This window comes from Cynocephalus volans, chromosome 10 (assembly GCF_027409185.1).
Source record: "Cynocephalus volans isolate mCynVol1 chromosome 10, mCynVol1.pri, whole genome shotgun sequence".
NCBI classification, from domain to species: domain Eukaryota; kingdom Metazoa; phylum Chordata; class Mammalia; order Dermoptera; family Cynocephalidae; genus Cynocephalus; species Cynocephalus volans.
In genome coordinates this window covers 86068265-86094511 of record NC_084469.1, presented here as the reverse complement: position 1 = coordinate 86094511, position 26247 = coordinate 86068265, and positions in this window count along the sequence as shown.

Here is a 26247-nt window from a genome sequence, read left to right as displayed (position 1 = left end):
TAAAGCACTGTAGCCAAGCATGATCATGACAAAAACCCAAATTATGTATTCAGGTGTTTACTACTCTACAGTCTTTATTAAAATAAACAGCATAAGAAAACAACAAAAAATGTTTTTTCTCATTTCTTTCCATTGTTCTGCCTGGCAACTTTATTGCACATTAGTTCAAAATAAGCTGCCAATAAAGTTGGATAAAATTAAACTCATGCTGGAGTTTTTTCCTCAATAATTTTTGTCGGGTTGTTTTTATTTTCATAAGGATTTGAAATGTGGCATTATCTTAGATTCAGAATTTCCCTGTCTGGGTAGTTACAACTTAACTTCTACCGAGTTTATGAATTCCAATTTCTTCTAAAATGAGTTTGGTTTTACTGTTAACTTCACACTGAAGTGGTCTTTGTAGCAGTTTGTCTTTTCCTGTACAAAAAACACAACATAAAGCTGGAAACTTCTATACTGTAATTAAACTTAGAAAATTACGTGATTTCTAATTTAGCAGAACCTCAGAACACTGCATAGTCTACAACCCAAAGTCAACATTTGTTTGAATATATGATTTCAGGAAAATGTTTTTGTTAAAGATAGCATTTGTGAATAGGCTAGAATGATTCAATTTAAGATAGTAAAAAATAAACATCTTGGAGTAAAAATAATGTACTATAGTAATTTGATTATAGTGAAAACCAAACACTGTGTCGTAAGCAAACAATAGGAATTTTTATGCAACTAAACATTTTTCTGGCTATCTAACTATGATTTATACATCTACAAATGATAAATTTAATCCCATCACCAGTAGATCAATTGCAGGTATAACAGATAAAGCCAAAATAAATCATCATATCACTGTATTGGAAACACAAAGAGCAGATAGAAGGGGAGTTTTGACTTTAAACTGAAATCTGCTTCCAGGCTTTCCAAGGACAATTTGCCACGGAGAAGTTCAATGTATACATAAAGTCATCTGATCCAAATATGCTAATGATTTTTATTGGTCAAATCTTAAAAGTGAGGTTTATTTTTATGGGTATGCATTAATTAACCCAGCATGTACTATCTTTCAGGCTATCTTGCCAGGGACTTTCATTTAAACATGTTTATTGTGAAATGTTTGCATTCTCCACATTTGTGGCCCACACACAGATTATTTCATACTTTTCTTTAGAGCACTTAGAAAAGTTAAAAGGAGTTATTGTTTTTGATTAATGCCATTTTGGGGCAGTTAAAAAAAAAAAAAAAAAAAAAAAAAGACGTTCCAAATTCTAGCTCTGCATAAATTCTTCAACATTAAAAAAATCTCTGCATGTTCTACCGCACAAAGAGATGTGGGGGGCTGACTCGGGTTTATTTTAAGGTGGTCTCCTAAAACTGAACTTTATTAACTCTGGTGTTTGTGTGAACTCATGCAGAATAGCAGTGGACCGATGCAATGCAGCCATCAATCCCGGGAGAAGCCGCGAGCGCAGAGCTGTGGCGTGGTGCTGCACAGATGGGAGTTCTAAGGCCCTGCCTGTCATCTTTTGATTAAGAAAAGGAAATGATTTCACTAAAAAGATATTCCCTCTTGTGTTGTTTTGTTTTAACTGAGTTTGTACTTTCCACCGAACTGGACATATTTATTGAGACTCATAAGTTACTTCACGGTTACCAACATCACTGCAATCTCAACAAACTATTTTTTTTCTTGCCAATTATCTAAATATCATAACTATAAAATATCTTAAAACATTCTCTGTACTGTAAACATCTTAGCTACAAAGCTTTGAGTGTAAACAGTATGATGCATCAGAATGGTTTTAAGCGATGTTATAAAAACTGCTCTTAAAAACTAAACAAAAATGTAAAGCTTCCATCTGTTTTATGATTTTTCCACTGCTGAACGGCTGCTGTGTGCCAGTTCACTGAACCATGGCTTGCTAAAGAGATTGCTGGGGTCACAGATTGAAAAAACAAAGAGCACGTCTTTAATGGTGGGATTTTTTTTCTCAAGTCTTCCTGACATGGCTGGAACCGAATTAAGTGCACAGCAGCAGAAGAGAAGGGACAGAAAACACACACGATGCCTGTTGCAAGAGGAACCCTCTCTGAGAGACTCGCATTTTATAAAGGATGTCATTTTGGAAATTATTTTAGGTTCTTTGGTGAAGGTATACCTGCAAACTCAATACACCCTTACTTCCTCACAGAATTTCCTTTCTGGCCCTCTATGTACAAGTTAAAAATAGGCAGCAAATTGCATGCTAAGAAAAAGCATTCAGGCTTATTTTTGTGTATATATGCAGGTATGAGACAATGATCATTTAGAGACTGCTGATTCTCGTCTGCTCTGAGCTCTGGTACCCAGGGATGTGAAGGTACCTGAGGAGGTGAAAAGACTCCTCGAAGACGCAAGAAGAAAACAGTCCTCCGCTAGGAAGATTTATCTACAGCAGATTCAAAACAGAAGGGGAGAAGGGGAGGAACTAAGAGGGACTGTGTGTCTAATCCAGTCCCTGTGCTCAGAGGACACTGCTGCCCAGAGGAGTGAGCCCCGGATGAAAAGTCCAGGGGACTGGTCTGGGCTCTGCACTATCTCCCCTTCTGGGACCTGACTGGCTGCCTGCCCTGTGTCCTAAAGACCCTCTGACCTGGATCGTCTTGCCCCTTGAGGCCACTCCTGAGGAATAACAGCCAGTGTGACCACTGGGTTTGGGCTTCTTGGACAAGCTGCCTGCCACTGTTCCCCTTGAGATATAGCCACTGGGGTTTGGGGCATCTCTGACTCCCTCAGGAGAGGGGGACTCTGCGAGCCAGCCTTCAGGCCAGTTTTGACTAGTTCCCCTGTTCCCACTGCTCCCCTTAAGACAGCAGACACTCCTGAAGCTGGACAGGGGCAGGTGGTGTCTGCCAGGGGCCAGGGCAGGATTAGCAGGGAGCTGGCCTGCCTTCTCTAGGGTGAAGAGTGCCTATCAGACCTCCTGCAGAGGGTCTGCCCAGCTCACCCCTGGGGGATACCCCCAAGGTCTGAAGCATACACAGATATGGGGAGAAGAGGAAGAACTTTTAGGACTGGAAATGCCAGAGGAGTCCACCCTGCCTCTAGAATCAAACAGTCTCCACTCCGCAGCAGCCACCCCCCACAGCTCCAGTGGCCTGCCTGGAACACGGCTGCTTGCCTCCCCATCTCCCTCTCCAATCTCTCCTCCACATCCCAGGGCTCCAGCAGCCCCTCATATTACCCTACAGTGCAGAGACCTTGCAATGTCACCCCCTCACCATGAGGGCAACCCTCAGCCCCAAGGTGGAAGTGTCCATTTAGGAGACCCATCGTGGGCCCCCTCGATCCTCAGGAAGGCTGGCACATCCCTGAGTAGATTTCTGCCCAGAGGTGAGAAAGGCCCTGTGGGTGCTGCACCCTATGACCAGAGGACACTGACGTGTCCCCACTCTTGCTCACTCCTTCCCATCATGATCTCCCTGCTCAGGGCTCCAAGGTCCCAACCCAGATACCAAACCCCAGTCCCTGCCATGTGGCCATCATCCTGGTGTCCAGAGCAGCAGTCAAACCAAAGAGCAACCAGCCCGTGGGCCCTGTGGGCTCACAGGCGGGCTGGCACAATTCTGTTCACATTCCAAATTTAAATCTGGGACACTCTCCCTTTTTTCACTGCTCCAGAACATGGGGGAGGCATCTGCCTGGAAACAGCTGTCACCCAAAGGAGGAGGCGGCACATGCAGCTCTCCCGCGAGCACCTCCATCAAAAGCCACACATCAGCCAGGGTTACTTAGCTACGGAACTTCACAGCCTGGGGGAAGGAGGGGAGAGGAGGAGGCAGCCAGCGCAGAGGGCAGAGCAGGCAACCTGGCCCATCAGGTGCTGTGCTCTCAGGCATGCCACCAGTCAGCAGGATGGCCCTCTGCAGTGGGCACTGTGTCCCCACCTCATCAGCAGGGAAACTGAGGCTTAAAGAGGTTAACTAACATGTCCAAGATCGCACAGTTACCAAAATCATAATATAACAATCATAATAATAGACAATAAGGACCAATACTCACTGGCCAGCATGTTATTCATGCTTACTACATGCCAGCCTCTCCTTGCTGTGGTCCAAGTTCAGATCCTTACAACAACCTTGTAAAATGCTATTAGCACTGCCCTCAGACAGATATAAGGACACTGGGGCGAAGAAAGGTCAAGTAATTTGCCTAAGGTTAAATACCAAGAAATGATAGTACTAGGACTCAATCCCAGACTATCTGGCTCCACTCTTTTAGCCACTGTGCCACATGGTCTATCATCATCATCACCATCATCATCATCATCATCATTGTCACCATCATTGGTGGAGGACTGTAGTTAACACTTACTGAGCTCTTGCTACGAGCCCAGCATGGTGCTAAGTTCTTTAAATTTCATGCATTATTGTATTTCCTTTCTATTATTCACTTTATCCCCACTATACAGATACTAGGAAACTGAAGATCAGAGAAGTTATGCAGTTCGCTGAAGGTCAAACAGTTAGTAGCAACAGAGCCAAAAGCAAACCCAAGCAGGCTCGTTTAACAGCCACATCTCTGCCCCCTATAAGGGAGATGAGGGAGATCTGAGACAGACACATGGAGAGGAGGGAGGCCTTGGCTAGGGATGCACCCTGGGCTGTGGGCCGTCTCTCTGGCCAGGGTCAGGAATGGGCTCTCAGCTGAAGAAATGAGACCAGCACGACAGCGTGCCTGGTAAAGCACAGGAATATTGCTGGAGTTTGCAGGGGTTGCCAGCCCATGGGTGCTTCTCACTAAGGCTAATCTCAATTATAATAAGGGTTTATTCTAAGTCCAGTGAAGGGAGGAAAGGCCTAGCTAAAGGGGTGGCCAAGCCAGAATCTACAGTTCATGCAGATGCAGACAGTGATAGGAGCTACTGCAACCACCAACCGTATTTAGGAAAAGTCGGGAGACTGGGGACGCCAGCCATTCAGCTCAGCAACCCAATTCTGTAGACCAACCCTGGCCTCCCTGGCCATGCAGGGCTGCAGGCAGGGGTTTTCTATCAGTCTCCCCCCAGGACAGTACAAGTTCAAATAGTAGGAAAGGGACTAATTCAAGGGGCAAAGGAGAATTATAAAGAGTAACAGTCTGGCCACCATCAAGAAATTCTGAGATCCTCAGGAATAGGCCTCCAAGAACAAGGCCTGGAAGAGATGGCCCATGTCACCAGAGATCTGCAGAGCCACCGGCTACCCATCCCTGAGTACACACAGCTCAGACAAGACAATATGAAAAATGCTGGCAGGTCAGGCTGCACTTTCCTCGAACTAATCGCTAATGAAGTTTGGGGTGAGCTATTTTGAAAGCAGCCCACACAGCATAACCACACACCATCATCAGCTGCTGTCCTCAAATGCAATTTCATTCATAATTAAATATGAAAAAGCCACCACCTTAAAATAACATCGGGGGTCACAGCTGAACTCTCCAGCCTGGGTCTGTGCATTCTGGCCTTTCCTGACCTCCTCAAGATGGTCTCTGATGCTTCCCGGGCACACACCCTCACTCCAGCCTCAGACACAACTTCTGTGGTCCTATCTGCTCACCTTGGCCCATCCCACCCTGACCTTCTCCCTGCTTTCTGCCTCTAAGTGACAGCCAGGATTCAAAGATCAGCATGAGCACAGTCTCTCCTAAGAAGACTCCAACAGCCCAAGCCTGAAGAGAACTTTGCAAGCCTCTGAATTTCTATAGCACTTATTAGCACAACCCCTCTAGCAAGGCATGGTGTGCTGCCCTGTGCTATCCCTTCTCCTGTTCTATCAAGCATCATTAGCTCTCCACAGGTAGGTGTCCCATTCATTCGGCACATTTATTCAGCAAATGCTTACTGAGCACCTACTATGTGCCAAGTGTTGGAGAAACAACAGTAAATGATCAGACATGGTCTCTGCCCTCCTGGAGGGCAACTTCTAGCAGGAACAGGTAACAAATACACCAATAAATATGCAATAGATCTTTCCAGCTGGACTTAAGACCCCTAAGGTCAGGCCTTGCCTTATACCCACATTGGAGTCTAAACCAGGGTAGGACATATGCTGTGCTCAACAGGTGCTGACCAGTCCACAGTTCTGGGTAGGGTCACCTCCTCCCCTGTCCATACATGGCTCTGACCCCAGATCTTCTACTGAATCATATTTAGGAGAGATTCATTGAGTAGAGAACGTCAGCTGGGCCAATGCCACCCCTTGAGAGTCTCTGGCCCATCCCATGGTTCTTAGTGGCTTGCAGACAGTCTGATGCTGAGCTATGGGTGGCAGCAGCTGGAGGGGACCCACGCAGGATCAAGTAAAGAATAAGCCCATACCCTAAACCCAGGTGGTTAGTGAATATGCGGAAATGGTTTAAAGGCCACAGTCTGAAGGCAGATCAGGGGTCTATGTAGGAAGTGGCACACATGGCTTCTCAATGGGTTGGCTGAGGGGACAATGGACATCCCCAGACAGCAAAGGCCAAAAAGCCAGGGAGGAGACATGCCAGGTGCTAGGAAGAGGGCCAGGTGCCGAGGCAGTTCAGGTGAGCAGACAACCATGCACAACTCAGCACTTGCTGAACACATGTGTTGGTGCAAGGCTGGACTCTGTTGTAACGAGGGGCTCGGTGTGCCTGGGCCTCCAGAAGCACACAAACCATGAGGCGGTAGGAGGTGCTACACTTGGAGATGGGAGTGGACATGGGCCAGACTGGGGATGGCAGCAGCAGTGGCAGCAATAGCAGCAGCTTCTGTTATGGGGATTCAACATGTAACTGAGCCTCTTACATGCATTACTATTTTATGTGCTACCACAACAGCCGTTATGGGGGTTGAAGGTTAAATGAGTTGCTCAAGATCACACCACTAATACATGTGGAGCAGGGTTAAGACCAATAACCAGGCCTAGTTCTTTAGTCTAGTTCCTTCCCACCTGGTGCCAAATCCTCCATGTTCTGGCCACATGTGTTTCTTTCGTGACGTCCTCCTGTCTCTGTGCACTTCTCCCACCCACCCCCACCCCACAGGCTGTATAGAGATTTTTAAAGGCTGGTCACTGGGCCGAGATCATTGGACATTTCATCATCAATAACAACATCTCCACAATTGAGCCACTGTGTGATAGTTCCCACAGCACTGTCATGGTCCTCAGCTCTTCAAATATGTTCACATAAAAGAGGACAGGCTTATTCACAGGCCCAGTCTACAGATGAGAAGACAGAGGCTCAGAGGGAAAATGTGGCCTCACCACGATGGGCCAGGAAACACGTGTCCTAAGGTCCTGTTACTGCACCCTAACCCCAGTCTTAGCCAAGATGCTCCTCTTCTTGGGTCTTTCCCTGCTCATCTGAGAAGTGGAAAGTTAATACTCACCGGCCACACAGGAATCTGATTAGAATTCCAAAGGAGAAAGATAGGTTTCAGGGGAGGGTAAGCTCATTAATCGACTTTCTGGGTATTCACTAATAAGCTTGCATAAGCATCTTTCTCCATCCATTCCCCAAGAATCCCACAGCTTTGGGTCCAATTTGGAGGTCATTATCAATACTCAATCTGTCAGAATCATGATTCATTCTGCATAAAGGTAAGAGATTGTTCTGGAACCCCAAGCACTCACTTCCCATTGGCTAAGCTGCCTCTTTTTCTGGTTGTTACCATGCTCAAGTGAAAGGAGCTCTCATTTTACTGAAAGTTGTGGGTCTGTTACCAATCACATCTATCAATAATCAGCACATTAGCAGCCCGCTTGTATAGACACTTCTATTTTCAACCTGAAGGGTGGTTTGGGGGCTTCTTTTAAATTTGACTATCCTCATTAAGGATTCATAGCACACCAAAAGAGGGACTTTTTAAAAAATCATTTTTGCAGAAAAGGAGTATCAGCAAAAATAATCACTATTCCAGGCTCAACAATGAGTCCCTAACGAGGACAGCAGTCATCAGTTAAATAAACACATCATTAGGGTGAGAATAGATGTGTCAACACAGACACAGCCCACTAATTTGTGGGGTGCTTTGTCTGTGGTGAGTCTCGGTAGGGTCCGGCTGGTGGATGGATATTCCTAGGGCATGGTCACACATCACCTTTCACAGGTAGGGCTCAGGGCGTGGGTGAGTTTGGGCCAGGTAGAAGCTACTGATGAGACAAAGACAGAAGGTAGACAATGGGGCACTGTCCTGGGAATCTGACAGACCCACAGCAGTGAGCAGGTTTCCAATCATGAAGGCATCCAGGAAGCCCTAGACAGAGACAGCACAGGCAGGAAGATGAAGAATAGGAGCCTCTTGACCAGAAACCCCATAGCCATGTTGATCTCAGAGGCCAAAACCCACCTGGATGTCCTGAGTGGGCACAAGGTCTCCACCCCGCTCTCCTCAATGGCAGAACTATAGGTGATAGATACTTCCCTGAGAGGAACAGAAAGTACGGCATCAGATGGGGGCTCCATTGGAATCCCCAGACTTCTCTTTGTCTGGGATCCACAGTCCTCTAGAGGTAAAACTAGGGCTGCAGACAGAGAGAAGGCCTCACTACCAGGGCCTCGTGGACCGTGGAAGCATGCTCTCTTTTGACAAGTATTCATTGAGCGCTTCCTATGTCCTGGGTATCATACTGGATGCTAGGGTACAGCAACGAGCAAGGTACACTTGGCCTTTTCCCCATGGGATTTAAATTTATGAGAAGGAGAAAGACAATACGTAGATAAATAATTACTATATTACAGATTCTGATAAAGTGTTATAAAGTAAGAAAGCAGGGTGAGCGATCAATTGGGGAAGAGCTTTCTGATGAGGGGACATTTGAGCCAAGTCCTAGAAGAGGAGAAGCCAGGGTTGGAGGAAGAACAGTCCTGGCACAGGAGCAGGAGGGTGCACATGTGCACACATAGGGGTGTCCACATGCACGCTCCTTGGGGACCACGTCTCTGAGAGCGAGAGGAGGGCTGAGGCCCCTGGGTCTCTGGGGGTGATAGCCTCTGACAGCAGCAGGGCAGAGATGTCAAGGACCAGAGGAACTGTAGATTGGTGGAGGGAGATGAAGAAGACCCCAGAGGGATTCTGCTTCCTAGTGGAGATGAGGTCATTACATTAGCAGCCGGGGGAGCAAAAAGGAGAAAGAACAGTAGCCACTGTGGAGATCAAGTCCTGATGAAACGTGGCAGACACACGGCATGCCAAGTGCTTGCTTGATATCTGTGCTCACGGATTCACAGCAAGACCCATCAGCTCGACGGCGTGGTTTTCTCCTGTAAAGTTGAAGTGCGAGGAACTGGCACAGAAATCTGAGTTCACCTGGGACCGGAGTTTTGTCAGGTGCACACAGGAAGCAGGAAAAAGACACCAGCGAGCTGAGGAGGGATGCGAGGAAGGGATGAAGATGATGGGCGCTTGGTGAAGAGGAGCAGGGAGACAGGCCTGTGAGGGACAGGGGGTCAACAGGTGTGGACACCGATGATTTCACAGTGAAGGCATCACAGAAAGTAAGTTGGAGAAAAGGCAGTGGTGGACAGAACCCAGGATGGGTGAAGACCAGATTCAGAGGCAGTGTAGGTGCTGGTCACTGTCAAGCCTGGGTGTGGCTACTGGTTGGATGGCTAAGGTCACATGGAAGAAAAGTCCCTGGAGATGAGAAGGTCAAGGAAGCAGTGTCCAGCCTGTTGGATACATGACTTTGACACTCTCAGTCAATGACACTGGTCAGCAGACCCGCAGACACTTGAAGTGAAAACATACCTCAGGAAGCAGTGACATCACAATGCAGGGACATGAATGACCTCCTTACAATGCTATCCTCAATTCATTTCACAAAGAAATCTGATTGGAAATAAGTGTTATTGCAACAGGGACAGAAGAGATCTAAGATTTGCAGTATTCAGGAATTATTTAATAAGAAATGGTAATCTGTTATAACGATAAACAGTACTCTTATTTACTCGTGTCAATGACCTTGTGCCTGATTTTTCCAATCTACTGCTGGAAATGCAGGAGGGACTGGAACTTCTCGCCCTTAATTCCTAAAATGTGATTGCATAGCAGAACAATGCAGTTACGTTTTGAGAATCAAGAGTCCTAACATCCCAGTGGCTCAAGCAAGGGCTTCATCTACCCGCAGGCCAAGCTTTCCCCAGGGGGGAGCCCTCAGGACTGTAAAGCGGACTCCTCTTCAACACTTGGAAGTTGCCTGGCCTCCTGCTTCTATCCCTTTCTGATCCTAAAAGGGCACAAGCCTGCATGGCCATGTCTTGAGAGGAGGTGAGGGAGTGTCAAGGAAGCCAGCCCACCAGTGGTTTCATAGACACGAACTCAGGGAGCACAAATGTCAGAGTGGGGAAGCCTTGGAGTTTAGCTCCTAGAAACAGGAACCTAAGGCCCAGAGTGGCAATGTAACTTCTCTAAATCCCTTTGGTGGCAAAGCAAGGCTCTGAACCAGGTTTCAATTCCCAACTCTAAAGTCAAGGGTCCTCTGAGTCCCTCCGATTCCCCACCCCCCAGCACAGAAAACTGCGAAGTTCTGTTCTCACAGTGAAGGCAGATACGAAGCTAAGTGTCCCCTAACCATCCTGTGTCCACAGAACCCAGTGCACAAGAAACTGACCACTCAAGAGTTGGGTTTCTGCCCCAGTTCCATAAGCTTTCGTGCAAGCTGCTTACACCACCCAATTTATTCTAATATAATACTACTGACCACAAACGTAAACACAATCACATTTTGTACAATTAATATTTAACGTGGGGGCACCCAGAGCCTCCTGGCATCCTGATTAATAAAGTATGCAATGTATTACTTGGAAAAATTACTAGTAATGCTGGTAGTGGTGATGAGAGTAGTCATAGTAACAGAACCAAAGTAGTATCTAATGAATGCCTACTGTATACCAGCCATGAGAGTAAATATTTTCAAATATAGCATCTCATTTAAGTTATGAGATTATAAAATATTACCAAAACAAATTATTTTGCAATATTTTAGTCTATTCTCATCAATCTTTTTTGAAAATCAAGTAGCACACTTTAATAATACCCAAATCAATTTTGATTTTTCTTTAAAAATTTGGTAAAGTATCTCCCCCAAGTATAGACTCAGTAAGTTAAGTTATGCCCCAGAACAAAATATCCTGTCACAGTAATAAATCTCCATTTAAAACATGTGTGCGTTAATGGAAATATTGACATGACCCTAAGAACTTATAGCAACATCAAACACTGCAGTGGATGCAGAAAGGGAGAGGGGCTGGTAAACTTCTCCTTGTACCATCCCTGGGTTTTCCAAGGTCTGTCCAAACGACAGCTCTAACAAGTACTTTTAAGAGTCATAAATTAGGTGCTCTCTTAAATGTAATTGAAGCACCACTTTTATGGGTGTTTCATTGTATTAGTTAGTCCTATACACTTTACAAAACAGAACTCCATTAACATTACTCACTTCGAGTCTGTCTATAAACAGATATTCTGTTGAGCAGGCTTGAAATAGATTCCTTCCCACCTCCCATTCCCCAGCCCCCCACCTTCAAAATTCCAGCTAAGCATATTTCTACTCAAAGGGCAAAGCTGGCCTAGGATTATGCATGTTCTCTGAGCAAAGGATATGTTTTCAGCAAGCAGGACCACATTCCTATGAAGCAAAAATATTCCCTGTAAGCTGATTGCTCCGGTCCTGTCGGCCCTTTCTCAATAAGGCTCTGTTCTGCTCACTTGCAGTTGTGTGGCCGTGTTCTCAGATGTGGCTCGGGACAGGTGTTTGTCTATTGAGAGGCCTGAGAGGACCCTGAGCCAGCCCTTCTGGCTGCTAAGGTGCCACTCACATAAAGCTTCTGGCCTTCTCGATATGCTGACCTTTGAAAAGCAAGCCTTCAAATAAGATCCATTTTAATACGATCCAAAAGAGCTCCCCTTACATAAGTGCATCCCTCTCTACAATCCTAAGTCTCATTTCTCACTCTGATAATGGCCCACAATTCTATTGTTGCAAGGGGTTGAGGGGAGGGAGGTGTGGACAGGTGAGAGAGAGAGGAATCGAGAAGAACAAAATTAAAGCTGCCAGTATTTCTAAGTACCTCTTGATGGTCCTTAATTTTTAAAGGCTACCACATTAGATCCAAAGTATGCCAAACACCTGGCGATACTGGCTTTAAGAACAGCGAGAAAATCCAAAAGGAACCCCTGTTCACATCTCTGAACATGCAACAATTTTTTCCAGAAAAAGGCGTCTGGTCCCCTCCAGCGTATATTGGGTTCAGCAAATATCTCCCTCCTGTAGGTTGGAATCACCAGATCAGACCTTTATTTCTGAAGCACACATGTGCTACAAATAACTATTTGCATTACAAAACAATTCCAACGGAACTTGGGCGATTAGTTAAGGCTACGTGGACAGCCGGAATAATGCATCACCATTTATCGAATAAGCGATTATTAAGAGCTAAGTCCTCCCTCTGGCCATTGCAGAAAACTCTCATCGAGTTCTGAGTGTAGATCCAGAGTGGCACAGAGCCCAGAGAGTAGGTTACACAAAGATCCCTCCTATGAGCACATGAGTGCATTTGGTGCTGCGTAGGGGGCTACAGGGGTTTTTTGGTGATATGGACACGAACCCCACACAGGAGTGAAGGTTACCCTCCAGCAGCCTCTGGAGGTTCAGCAAGCCTTTCTCCAGCTTCTCCAGACAATATGGTTGCTGGAGCCAGGTGATGTTTTTCCATATCCCCTGGGGAATTCCATGGAGCCGGGCGTACAGACAGCACCTAATTGCTCACTGATAAGCCAATATTTGAGCATTGACCATCCTAACTATTATGCACAGAGGGCTTGCACTTTGTGCCAGAATCTTCCCATCTGTTACTTCATTTCATCCACAATAACCCCACGAAGTAGGTTCCACCCTCATCTAGCAAAGGAGGAAACGGGCGCAGCAAGTGCGACCTGTCCACCCTAGTAACGGTGGCTCAAGGAGCCCAGGCCAAGGGCCAGGCCTGCCCACTCATACTACCAACCAGTACATTCCAAGTTTATTGTTGAAGTTGTGCCCTTCGGCATGGGGAAGGTTGCTGGGAATATGAACCTGTCCTCCATCCTTACAAGTCATTGGGACCCCTGATTCCACTCATCAGAGGACAAACACGTTGTCCAAAGGATAAAAATCCCACAGCTCATGCGGCAGAGGTGGTAGAGACAGAGCCCAGAATCCTGGGAGATGCAAAAGTGTGGTTTGCGAAGAACTGAAAACAAGCTTGCTTCACTTGGGAGAAGTTAGACGTGAACACAAAGAAATCCAAATCCAAACCAAATTCATTAAACGAAGGGCGCGCAGAGACTTCTTGCGGGTTTTCCAGAACTTCCAAACAAAGCCTGCTGAGGGGGTTCGGGGGGAGCAATTACAGCATGCAAATGTCATGTGATTTTTGTCACTGATCTCTTAACATGCATAGCTGGGTTCATGTGTCTCCAATTCAAAATCCAAAATTAAAGTCTTATGTGGAGATAATTATAAGTGAAAATCAAACACAGGCCTGGAAAACACCCCACTTTCCTCATAAAATAAGTGCTCACCCAGAAGGGCCTGGATTCCCAGAGGGATTCAGGATGGGACGGACTGCACTGACCAGGGCAGGGTCAAGAGGGAACATTGGGCCTCAGTCATTTATAGTTTAGTGTAAGTCCCAAAGCCTTGAGCTTAAGTTCTACCCCCAAAGCCCAAAGGCGACGCACACTCCTCGTGCATTAATTTCAACAATCATGTGTGCTTTAACAAAAGGCTGTCAGCGAACAGGAGACTAAAATTGCATGAGGGGGAAAAAAAAGGCTTTAAAAAAAATAAAACTTCCTAATTGAAAGAATAGTATATCTGTTGAGGGCCATTTGTAGAGTGGAGTCCTTCTCTTACATGCACCAAAGGCAGGGTGCATACCACGTCTCCTGACCTCTGTCTCATGTGTGGGTAGCAATCACCACCTCTTGGCCCTCTTCTTAGAAAGTTATCAGTGCCAACTTTAAGAGGATTCCCTAGAAAAAGCCAAAGGAACATGCCCAGCTGTCCGGAGGAGACATGTTTCACAGCCATAAGCAAAAGGGGACCATGGCTGTTCAAAGAGCTCTGGCTCAGATTCTTAGCCCCAAATCAGCACCATCATTCCTTCAACTCTTTTCTCTGCATTGCTCTGGCCACCAGACTTCCCAAGCCCCTCGTTCCCCTGTAAGTCTTATAGGATAGACCCCCCCCCCCCCCAGCCTAGCACCCGCCCCAGCGTCAGCAGAGCAGTGCCGAGCCCTGGCCAGCCAGCAGGAACGTGCTCCTCAAAACGGGGCCGACCCTCCTCGCTGAGCCTCTTCAAAGGGCCTGCTGCTTCTGAGCCTTGCCTGCTTGCCTGAAGCATGGCAAGAGGTTACCAGCTGACCCCCACACTATTAAATCTTTTTAAAGTTTAATCTTCAGGGGATTTTGACTGTAAATAAAGAACACTCCACATGTAAAAAATAAACTTACACTCATGACTTCATGCATGACCCCGAGTTCAGTTTCTGTTTGTGATTTAGCAGAGAGGAGACGAGGTATGTGGTGTGCAGTCTACGGGTGCAGGGTGGGCTCCCCAAATGCATCGTGGCCCCCCACTTCAGAGTCAGGGATGTGATGCCCGAGAAGAGAGGTGACACCAACAGCCATACAGCCAATATGTGGCACAGCCAGGCAGCCCAGGACCCTGGACCAAGGCTCAGCTTGCCCCCACACTGGGCACATCTGGAAGCTGTTCATGAGGGACATCTGGGTTGATCTTTTGCCAGGATTTGGTGCCAGGGCCACGCTTCCACCAGGCCACAGTCCACAGAATGGACCCTACAGCAATGCCAGACCTGGCGCTTCTAAGATTCTGTGCCCACTCACGCCCCCACCCACTGACCACTGGAGTGCCCTGCAGCAGAAGGACAGAGCCAAGAGGACAGATGACACTCCCAAGTAGGAGGCATGGGATGTGCATCTGAGGGGACACTCCACAGTCAGAGGGCATCAAGCACTGGACCTCAGAATGCCTGTCCACAGAGCTGCCATGCAGGCTCTTGCAGAAGCCCCATCACAGCCCCTGACACTGACTAAACAGATGTCCACTCTCTATTTTCCATTTTATTGATAAAGAATTGGGCTCAAAGGAGCCCCACAGCCAGGTGGCAGCAGCTCATTGTTGACTGACTGAACTGCAGCTCGTTGTTGTAGCCACAGCACCACCCAGATCCCATACCCATCCCAGGTGTCCAGGCCAAAGGTGAGAAGAGTCCTCAAGGGTAGGGCTGAGAGGCACACCCAAATAGCCTCTCACTAGAACCAGCTCTACCCTTCAGAGGCCAGACCCTCAAACAGCAAAGTGCAGAGGACTGAGAAAGGGCAACTTTGACACCATCCCTATCAAAAGCCCTCATCACCAAGTCTGCTATTTCTGTGGATTAGGAAGGCATGAACCCTGACACCAGAGCAAACACCTCTGGGAGGTTCTCCAGGCTGAGGAGCTGATGCAGATGAATCTAGAACAAAAGCACTCATACAGGAGTCACCACTCATTGTATGACTTTGGGCAGATGTGTTTGCCCTGGGCCTACTTTCCCCATGCACACCAAAAAGTCTGCAAAGTATCATATGAACTGTTGTTCACCATTAACACCTTAGGGTAAGCCAGCTCATCAGTCTTCAGGGATGACTAGAAAAAGAGAAGGAATTTTATGTAGACATGATATAACATGACATACACACACACATATGTATAGATCTCCAGGGAAAAAAGGCTCTGACTCCATGGGGGTGGGAGGGCGTGGTGCAGTAAAAACAGAAAATATCACCTTGTATCATTGTCAGTGATTTCCTTGCCTGAATCTCCCATTAGAATACGAGGGAAGGCACTGTGGAGTTCGAAATTTGGAGAATTTGTGCAGATAGATGGATGGATGGATGGATGGATGGATGGATGGATGGATGGATGGATGGATGGATGGATGGATGGATGGATAAATGAAGGGGAACTGGGATGGACAGATGGATGGAGGGAGGAACAGTGGGAAGGAGAGATGGTCAATTAGATAAAGGGTCAAAGAGAAGTGGAAGAGAATAGGAGGGGTGGAGGAAGAAGTGGGTACAACAGCAGTAAGATGGACAGGTTGGATGACAGAACACCAGCAGGGAGAGAAACTCTCAAAGGGAAGATGGAAGCTCTAAGAACCAGCAATCCCACCTCCAAGCATGGTCAAGACCATCTTGCCACCTCAACCATGGAAAGGAGGACAGCTTCTCCCAGATAGCGCTGCCTTCTTTCTCCTGCTGCCCAACCCAAGAACCCTGCAACCCTGGAACTGATGCATTCTGAAACCCCCAGTCAAGTACCAATAGTGATCGTATGTTTATTTTTTAAACAAGAATGAATTATTCAGCACTTCTAAATCCAGAACTCATCAAATCTGAAACAACACACGCTGTGCTTTTCCCTTCTCCCTGCACACACTTAGAAATATTCTGTAATTTCTTTAAAAGAATAAAATTATTGATTGTGGGTGAATTAGCAACTCAAGAAAGATCCAGGATGCAAACAGGAGGTGGGAGTTATTGCTGGACTAAAGTTAAGTGACTGAAAAGAGGAGGAGTCCATGTGGAGGACAGAGGGAAGGAGGGAAGGAAGGGGTGAGGGACAAGGGTTGGCCATTGGAAAGAGGAGGCGCTTGTGCCATGCTGGCGCTAAGCCGAGAGGGGGATCCCTCTCCTGCACTTGTCCTCATGTTCAGCAAGCATCAGAGGTATCGACTGTACCAGCAAAGCCCAGCTGTGAGGCCCCTTTGCGGCCTCCCTGGCTCTGGCTATTGGTCTGGTTTATCAGGAATATCACAGAATGCTGGACCTGGACCAGGAAAGGAGTGGGAGCCTCCAGGCCCCAGTCAATGGGATGAGAGGACACTCAGACCTAGTACTTCTCCCAGGATGCCTGTAGGCTTTGAACCTCAGCAAATCTTTCCCATCAGGTGCCCAGCCCTTCCAGTAGGAATCCCATGAAGCCATGTGAGGTTGGAAGAGCCAAACCAGAGAGGTCTCCACCAGTTGGACCTCAGGCCTTAAGCCACCCTTAAGCCACCCGCTAGCACTTAGCTCCCTGCGTTGCCTTGCAGGCCTGCAGGTATTTGGAAGTGCCTGTCTGGGATGAGTAAGGGACTCAGAGGAGGAGAAGGGCTGTGTATGGAGGGCTTATGGAGGGTTCATGGCGTTCCCAGGTGTCCACCAACAGAAAGTTCCAAAAACTAGATGGAATAAGAAGAAGATTTCAGGTAAAAAGCAGTCCTTTATGAAAAGTGACTGCACTTTCTGTGGGTCAAGAGCCAGGGTTTTAAGGGACCCCCAAGAGCAAGCATGTAACCCACGCAGGCCCTGCCCAGAAGGAGCCTGCAAAGTCTCTGCGGCATCAAGACCAAGTCCTGCAAAAACAGAGAAATTTTTGAGAAAGGATGAAAAAGTACAGTGGGGCCTTCTAACCCAGGAATTTCCCCTCTGGGTATCTGGCCTAAGACACTAACCTGAAATAAGGAAAAATATATATCTTTTCTGTACAAAATTGCCCATCCCAGTATTTTTTCTATTAGAAAACTATTGGAAATAACTTGAAAACCAACAATAAAGGAATTGTGATGTTAATCATGACATATCCATTCAATGGAAAATGGCAGCAGTTAAGAACAATGGTTTTAAACGATAGGGGAGCTTAGCAAAACACAAATCACAGGATGCCTGGGAAAAGGATTTAAAACTACGGGTACAATTATTACAATTAAATGTAGTGAAAAACGAATATGAAGAGAGATGATATAAAGGAAGTTTACCAAAAGGTTAGCACGTGGCCGTGCTGGACAGTGGGGATTCCGGGGTGTTGAGGTGGCTTTTTTCCTCATTTCCTCTGTTTTTTTAAATTTGTGGTACTGGATTAAGATTTCTTTTATCATTTTAAACTATAAGGCTGCTGAGGGAAGTTGTAGTGCAAACCCCAAGTGTTCTTGGCATCTAGAGAAGGGAGGTCTGGGAGGAGGAGGTGAGCCTGGAGGGGGTGGATTTCCAGAAGAGAGGGCTCCGAGGGGAGACTGGGGCTGCAGATGACAGCTGGGGACCGGTTTCCTCATAGCACACCTGACCTTGGAGGAAAAGCCTCCTAGGATGCACCATGCCCAAGGGGAAGAAAGGGTGCGAGGCACTTGTCTGTGTCACAAGAATGAAGGTGCAGGAGGACAGGCTTATGTCTCTGTCTGCTCTTGCTATACTCCCAGCATGTGATACACTCTAACCGCTTGATACATATTATATGGATTAGTTGATTGAAGATACCTCTGTCTTCAGTCACATGTTCAACATACAGTGAGCCTTCAGTACAGTTTACAAACTGAGTTAAAGGCCCTGGTTCCACTGGGAGCCGAGTGGCAGAGAGATCAGGACGCTGCTCCATGGAGGAAATTAATCTGGAAATCATCTGGGTAATCGGAGTGGGTGAGGGGAGCGCTTTCCTCTTCCCTGATCCCAAATTTCCCAAACACTATGTATGCTCCACACCATCCCATCTGTGAGGTCACCCCGAGAGGGCTCTAGGTCAGGGGGCTCCCTGAGCCCCAAAGACAGCTGGCCCAGACCCTGCTACTCTGCTCCACCCCACCCCCAGCTCCTCATTCTGACAGGTCCTGACCCCCGAGATGCTGTGTGCTTTTGCCTGGGAACCAGGGGATAAAGAAGACTTAATGAATTGAGAAAGTATAATTTTCTCAGAAGTGCATTACATGATTTCTCTGAGAAAGGCCAAAAAACATGCCTTGTGAATAGAGCCCAAAGACTGATTAAAATGGACTAGAATGAGTCCACTATATTTCTATTTGAAAATGAGAAGCCACTAATTCAATTTAATTCAAAGATTAAGCATGATGAAAATTTCTATAAGTTATCTAGATTTAAGAGAAAAAATAAACTGCAGTGGCCATGAAAACATTGATGGTTATTGGAAAATGACTTCTGGTGTTTAATCAATGTTATTTTTTTTTTTAATCACCCAATTTTTTTCTTCAAGTCAGCTTCTAACACAAAACTACATTTCATCAAGGTTGGTAAAATGTTTAGAAAGGAACAGATGTCAGGATATGGGGATTGCCAGTAACACTGATGGGAGCCAGTAATTTCTTTCCTGTCCAATGGCGAAAGGATGAAAAATAATCCAGACTGTATACAGTCATGCAAGGTTTACTGAAACATTAATGGCTATAAAAAGTAAGAGCATACAAAGCTATCTCCATTTTTTTCCCCCAAAACATCACTGAGGGCAATGCCTTTTTTAATTTGTGAGAAATTCAACTGCAAACTGAAAGGTCTCCATTCTGTTAAACCCTCAAATATTCACACAAATACTGCTGATGATATTGATTAATGTTTATTAGCTCGTTCCAAATATACTTGCATCTTAGTCAATTCTGCCATTTAATAATTTTGCTAAATCTCAAAAATGGAGATGCAATCTTGCCTTTAAGAAGGCAGCCCTGCTAGTTATTTACAGATTGTAACATTTACATAAGAGTTTGGTTTAACAAGAGATATAAATATAGATAAAACCCTTAGGACTTCATTCTTTAAACTGCCCTCTAAAAATCTGCCCTGCAATTTGCAAACTGAATTTTGTGCAGACTATTCTTGGAAGCCTTTGTGAATTAGGGAGAACTAACTCAAAGCAAGGGCTGGCTAATCACAATTTTGCAAATTGTACGTAGCAATCATCCTCACATTGTGAAATTCAGATCTATAAAATGCTGATGTTTTAAAGTTGAAAAATAAATTAGCTCACTAGAACTATTTCTCAAAAAAAATCAGTCTGAGGCTTTACGATTAAATTATTTGTTTAAAAAAATTAAAAGATAGTCACATTGGTAGCAAATAATAAATAAAGGCAGAATTTCATTCCAGCATGTTCCTGCTACAATCATCCGAACGATGGAGAATGCTCCCGGGCATCCTCAACTTCACGGCATCTCCTAGAAATACTTACCTGCCTAGAGCACGTGGATGCAGTAACTCCCCAGAATACACTTATGGCCATGCCTGGACTTCTATTTTAAACTCCTCCAGAGTATCTGTCTACAATCTGGAAAATGCTCTCAGACACGGAAGGGATTAGTCAACATATTCTTTGATATGTCATTGATTCACTTGCTAAAGCTGATCTATGTCTGTCCAGCCAAAGAAGTTGACAGTTAGTATTTGTTTATTTGTTAAAACCAATGCCACAAACACTGTAATAATATTGAATATAAAAGGAGAGAGCTGCCTCAAGGGCACTCTTCAAATCCAATGTGTCTGAAAATGCAGTTGCACTAGGTGAAAAAAGCTGACCTCAAAAGGGAAGTTCGCTTGCCTGCAGAAAAAAGGATGCAAGGAGAGGACCCAGGGATGTGGGTTCATTTGTGGAGAATTTTTTATAGATCATCACCCTAAGAGGCAAGATATGTACACATGCAAGTGCATGTACATGCACCCACGCACATGCAGGCAAACACACAGGTACACACACGTGTGCACACATACACATGCATAGACACATGCACAGTACTCCTCCCTTCAGTCCCAATACCCCATGCTGTAGCCTGCACACAGAGTCAGAGGTGAATGCAAAGGCTCAAGCTCATTGAATCCTTTTTTCTCAAACCCCAAGCCCTCCCCATGGTCTTTGGCTCTAGTGAAATTCTGTGTTATTTAAAATTGCTTGAAATAAGCCCATATTTAAAAATACTCTAATTCCATTGCAAAGGCATCTGCCCGCCTAGCCTTGATGTGTATCATTTCATTGGCTCTTTTTAGACCTATGTCTGCTTTGCTCAGTTCCTTCCTTTTTCTTGCATATTACACCAGGAAAAATGAGTGCAACCGGTATCTGATCTGTACAGCTCCATCTTTGGGCATTATAAGTTCCTTGAGGGTTGCCTCGGCACAGTTCTGGGCACACCGTAAGCATGCGATTGAACCTCACGTGGTGTTGGGAGTGGTTTTTAGTAAGCTCAAGGGCTCCTGGGGAAGATGGCAAAGATGGCTTTTATCATTTTAAAAATGGCCACAATGCCCGTGGAAAGTGCAGGCTAGATGTGCCAACACACAGCCATTCTGCCAGTCCCCTGTGTCTCATGGTGGAGCCAGCTAGACACAAGCTCCACTCCACAGAGGTGGTATTTCCTACCTCAAGCACTAAGCTGCTTAGCCTGCAGTTTAGGCAGTTTGTGTAACATCGCTTTCTAGAAAGCAAATATTTATATTAGTAAATACCATCAAGATATGATCTGCCTTCAAGTGTTTTCTATAGGTAGCTGTTAGACACAAGAAGAGAAATTGCTGCCTTAAGTGGTGAAATGGAACTCGACATGTGTGAGCGTCTCAGAAGAACTGAAGAAATGCCTTAAATTGTTACCTTTCTGCTCTTAATTCTGGATGTTGACTCAATGCTTCATTACAGCATAAACCCTCCCTAGACAATGGTCAGAAGTCACTGAAACTCACTGCACCCTCCAGAGAGGATGCCCAGCAGCCCTCTAGCAGGCAGGAGATAAAGAATTTGCCAAGACCACTGGCAGCCACCCACGCAAGAGCTGAGTCTGAACCCACGTGCCCTAAGCTTCCCGCAGCACAGCCTCAGGGTGGAGATGAGGCAGGGGCATCCACTTCTGGGGCCACTGGGCCCCCAGCCAGGCCACCTCCACGTAAGGGCATAGGTGTAAGGCTGGGGATCCTGATTTTTGAAGAGAAAGGTACCCTGCCGTGTGTCTGCCCCTGAACTCAGAAGCATCTGCAAGGGGCTCTCCCAGCATCCAGGAGGTGACCTGAGACCAAGAGTGGCTGAGACCAAGTCCAGCTCTGACTGGAACTGACACGGCAACGTCAGACAAGACTATAAGCCCCCTGCTCCTCAATTTCCTATGAAAAACTAGAATAATGACACCTATCTTCTGGGCCAGGAGGGTTCTGGGTCCCCAGAGAGGGTCCAGCTCAGTGTGTGGTAGTTGCCTTCATTGTGGGGTGGCTATGATTGCTTTTAACAATAGTATTTTGATCTACATTTAAACATTTAAGTACTCAAACTACAGGCTATCAGAGATTTGGACACTGTAGACAATGGAGGCCAACTCTCTCCCTGTAGCGGGCATAATGAGGCCTTGCTCAGGACCCACTTCTTGCCCAGCCTGGGCTTTGCCCAGTGTGCCGTGCTCTGCTTTCTTGTGCATCCCTGTCCCTGTGCCCTCAGGCTCCCCAGGGACTGCAGCAGGGCACAGGGAGACTTCCTCAATGCTGGGGTGGGGCAAGGATGTCAGCATCCCGCCTGGTCCAAGAGGAGCCACAACCAAAGTCAGCATGGGGTTCTGAGGCCAGAAAAGGCAAATGATTTAGTCTTTACATACCAACACTCAGGCCTGGCAACCACCTCTGGGCCTTTCCGAAAGTCTCCACTGCACACCCAGCATGCCTCCCATGCAATGAGGAGCAAAGCACATGTTCTGTAATGTAAGAGGATGGTCAGACTTCACCCTCTCATGCCCAGACTACTGCCTGATACCTCATCGCTATGGCCCTGGTCTCCTCTACCCCACCCATCCTGAGCATACCACCAGGACAGTCTTCCTAAGCCTTGGCTCTGATTACAACCTTACCTTGTTCTAAAGGGAAATATTTAAAATACATATAACAAAGAGTTCATGCCCAACATATGTAAAGAGCTCTTAAAAATCAATGAGAAAAAATAGAAAAATAGGAAAAAATATTAACAAGCAATATATAGAAGGCATCAAAGTAGACAATACATGTATGAAAAGATAGCTAGTTGCACTATTAATGAGAAAAATACAAACCAAAGATACTAGTTTTCATCTTTCATATTGGTAAACATATAAAAGAACAATAATATTCAGTGTTGGTGAGGTTTTGTGAACTGAGTATTATATGCATATAATATTGGTAGACGTGTATATAACGGATACATACAACATTACTTTGAAGGGCAATATGGTGTTGTCTATCAAAGAGTTAAACACCTAGTGACCCAGCAATACTACTTCTAGAAATCTATCTTACAGAAATACTCAAACTTGTTCACAATAATACTCATGCAGCAATGTTTACTGCAGCATTGTAAGTGTAATGCAAAAGAGAAAATTAAAAACTTCCTGAATGTTCATCAACGTCCAATGGTATATGGTTACATAAACACAAGTAGGCCGTACTGTAGAGAATTATACAGAAGTTAAAATTGTGTGCTTTTTCTATGTTTCTGATGTTTTGATCTACAGACAATACTGTTAGTTAAAAGAAAAAGCAAGTCTCAGAACAATACGTATCGTATGATCCAATTATGTAGGAGAAAATACATATGTGTGATTTTATTTACTTATGTATGTGAAACACATATGATATAAACATATAATAAACAGTCTGGCAGGGTGCACACCAAAACTCATAAAAGGGGTTCTCTCCAAAGAAGGGAGAAAGATTTGGGAGTGGAGTGAAAGGGGGGTTCTGGGTTTCACATTACATAATTCTGTATTGGTTGAATCTTAATAGTGAACACATAGAATTTTTTAATTAAGCAAGATGAACTACACTAAAACACAAAACCCTCCTGGCTGCACCTTCGCCTCCAGGATGAGGAACAGAATCCTTCGCTGGCATGCAAGACCTTCCCATCGGGTCCTGTTGACCTTCTCAAAACAAACCCAGCTCTAAAGTGCCCAGAGGAGTGGGTCATGCCCCATAATCACCCCAAGAGGAAGGGAGTTCTTCCTCCTTTTTCTTTCCTCTGCTTATAAAACTCTATCCTACCTTCCAAGCCCACCTCCTCCAGGAAGCCTTCCCTGACCACTTTTGCCCACAGCAATCTCTTCCCTACTTTCAACAACTCCTCTCACTATGTCCTATGATGTCTTATGACACATCACTTACAGTCTGAGGGTGACACGCTGGACTGCGCAGTCCTCGAGAGAAGGGCCGTGGCTCATCCTCCTCCCCTCCTACACATATTTGTTTTGCACCTGCTAGGTGCTGAGCAAGGCTCTGGGTGCTGAAAATACAGCAGAGAACAAAAGGCACAGGATTCTTGCCCTCAAGGAGATGATGATCTGGTAGAGAAGAAAGAGATTAAATAAGAAGAAATGGAGAAGAGTGCCAAGGGGAAATAAGCACAGAATAGAAATAGAAAATAGCAGGAGCAGGAGGACTGAGTGGGCCAGAAAGACCGCTTTGAAACATGTCATTTAGACCGAGGCCTGCAGGTAAAGAGCCAGGTGAGAAGCCAGCAGGGAGAGTGGCGCAGGTGGCTGGGTGGCCAGAGCTGGGCACACTGCAGGAACTCAGGAACCATCTGTCTAGACAACAAGCAAACTGCACACCCTGGCCAGCAGTGGCTCCACTGGGAGATAGGAGAAGGCATGGGTATGGTCACGACACACCAGGATACCCATCTTATGCCTGTCCCATGCTTACTCCCCCAGGCACATTTCTCCTATCAGACCAAGAAAAGCCATGCCGACCACCTAACCAATGCTCACCCCAGTGCCCAGGTAGAAGGAGAGGGGCCTCCTCACCCCCAGTGAGCCCATGTCAGAGCCTTTGCCCGAGCCCAAAGTGCAGACAGAGTTCTCTGTCCTTTGCACGGGCCCAAAGTGAAAGCTACTTAGGTCAAAATTAAAAGGTGACCCCAGCAACATGAGTCCAACAGCCAAGCTCTGCCTCTCAGAGCCCCAAACTGGTCCTGGGCCTGCGAGTCTCCCCGGGCAGGTAGAACAGCTCTTCCCTGAGGGCAGGCGGTAAGGGTGGAGGACAGAGTGGGACACCTTTTGAGCACTGGAACCCTCAAAGCGTGTGGCAACTGGCAAGAGGAACCCGGACACTTGGGAGCCACAGCTGATCCCCAACAAAACCATCCTGACCAGGCCAACTGTCCCTGGAACCAGGGTCCCAGGAGGCACAAATTGGGGCACCGTGTTCCAATGCCCCACAGGTTGTGCGGTTTCCAGCCTGCCCAAGACTTCATCCCACAGGGACACCACGGTATATCTTTAGCTTGAGATCACCACCCTTCCATGGAGGGCCAGGGTCCCCAGGCCCTTCATTCTATGTCCTCTGCACAGCAGGAGGTCAGAGCTCTCCACCAACTTACAGCCTGAGAGGACAGCATGGGCTCCCAAATAAGTAAAGCACAGTCGGCCTTCAATATCCGTGGTGTCTGTATCTGTGTATTCAATTAACCATGGATCGAAATACTCAAAAAAAAAAAAAAAAAAATCTGTGTCTGTATTGAACATGTACAGACTTTTTTTCTTGTTATTATTCCCTAAACAATATAGTATAACAACGGTTTACATAGCATTTACATTGTATTAGGTATTATAAGTAATCTAGAGATGATTTAAAGTATACGGGAGGATATGTGCAGGTTATATGCAAACACTATGCCATTTTACATCAGGGACTTGAGAATCCTGGGATTTGGTATCCTCGGGAAGTCCTGGAAGCAATCCCCCACGGATACTGAGGGATGACTGTAGCGTTTGCTTGGGACACCAGCAGTGCAGAGCCACCTCAAAAATGAGAGCATTTGAAACCAACAGTTGAGGTTCATAGTTCCAAAGGAGTATCAAAGTAGTCACCATGGGAAACACCAGGCCTTGGGTGGGCTTCTTTACACCTCCGTACCAGCCTAGCACCATTTTTTATTCTGAAGTACACAAACCGGGAAGCAGGGGAAAAGGCTGTCTCTTCTAGAACTCAGGCCTAAGGTTGGGAGACTCAAATTTCACATACTGCTTTTCCTTAAAGGGGGGACCCACCTGTACTCAGGATGACATACCAACTCCAGGACCCCACGAGGCCATTCTTGGCCCGGGCTCCTCAGGAACACTGGAAACCACAGCCTAGGTGGGCAGTTCCAGGACGACAGGCCATGTGACCTTCACTCCTGCCACATGCCCAGACCTTGCAGGCCCTGCATTGGACAAGGATCCCCAGCCCCAGGAAACATGGGGAGGCCATGGGGTGGGTGTGAGAGTTGGGGGGCATGGGGAGCAGAGCACATAGCTTTGCTCAGAGAAGAGGCCACCTTCATGGTGCAGGTGGGAAGGCTTCTCTGTGACTGCGTGGAAACAGAGCTGTGTGACCACACCCAGATTCCCAGCTTGCCCTGGCCAAAGCAGAGCACAGCAGGGAGGAGAGAGGGCAACAGCCCTGAGCAGAGGTAGC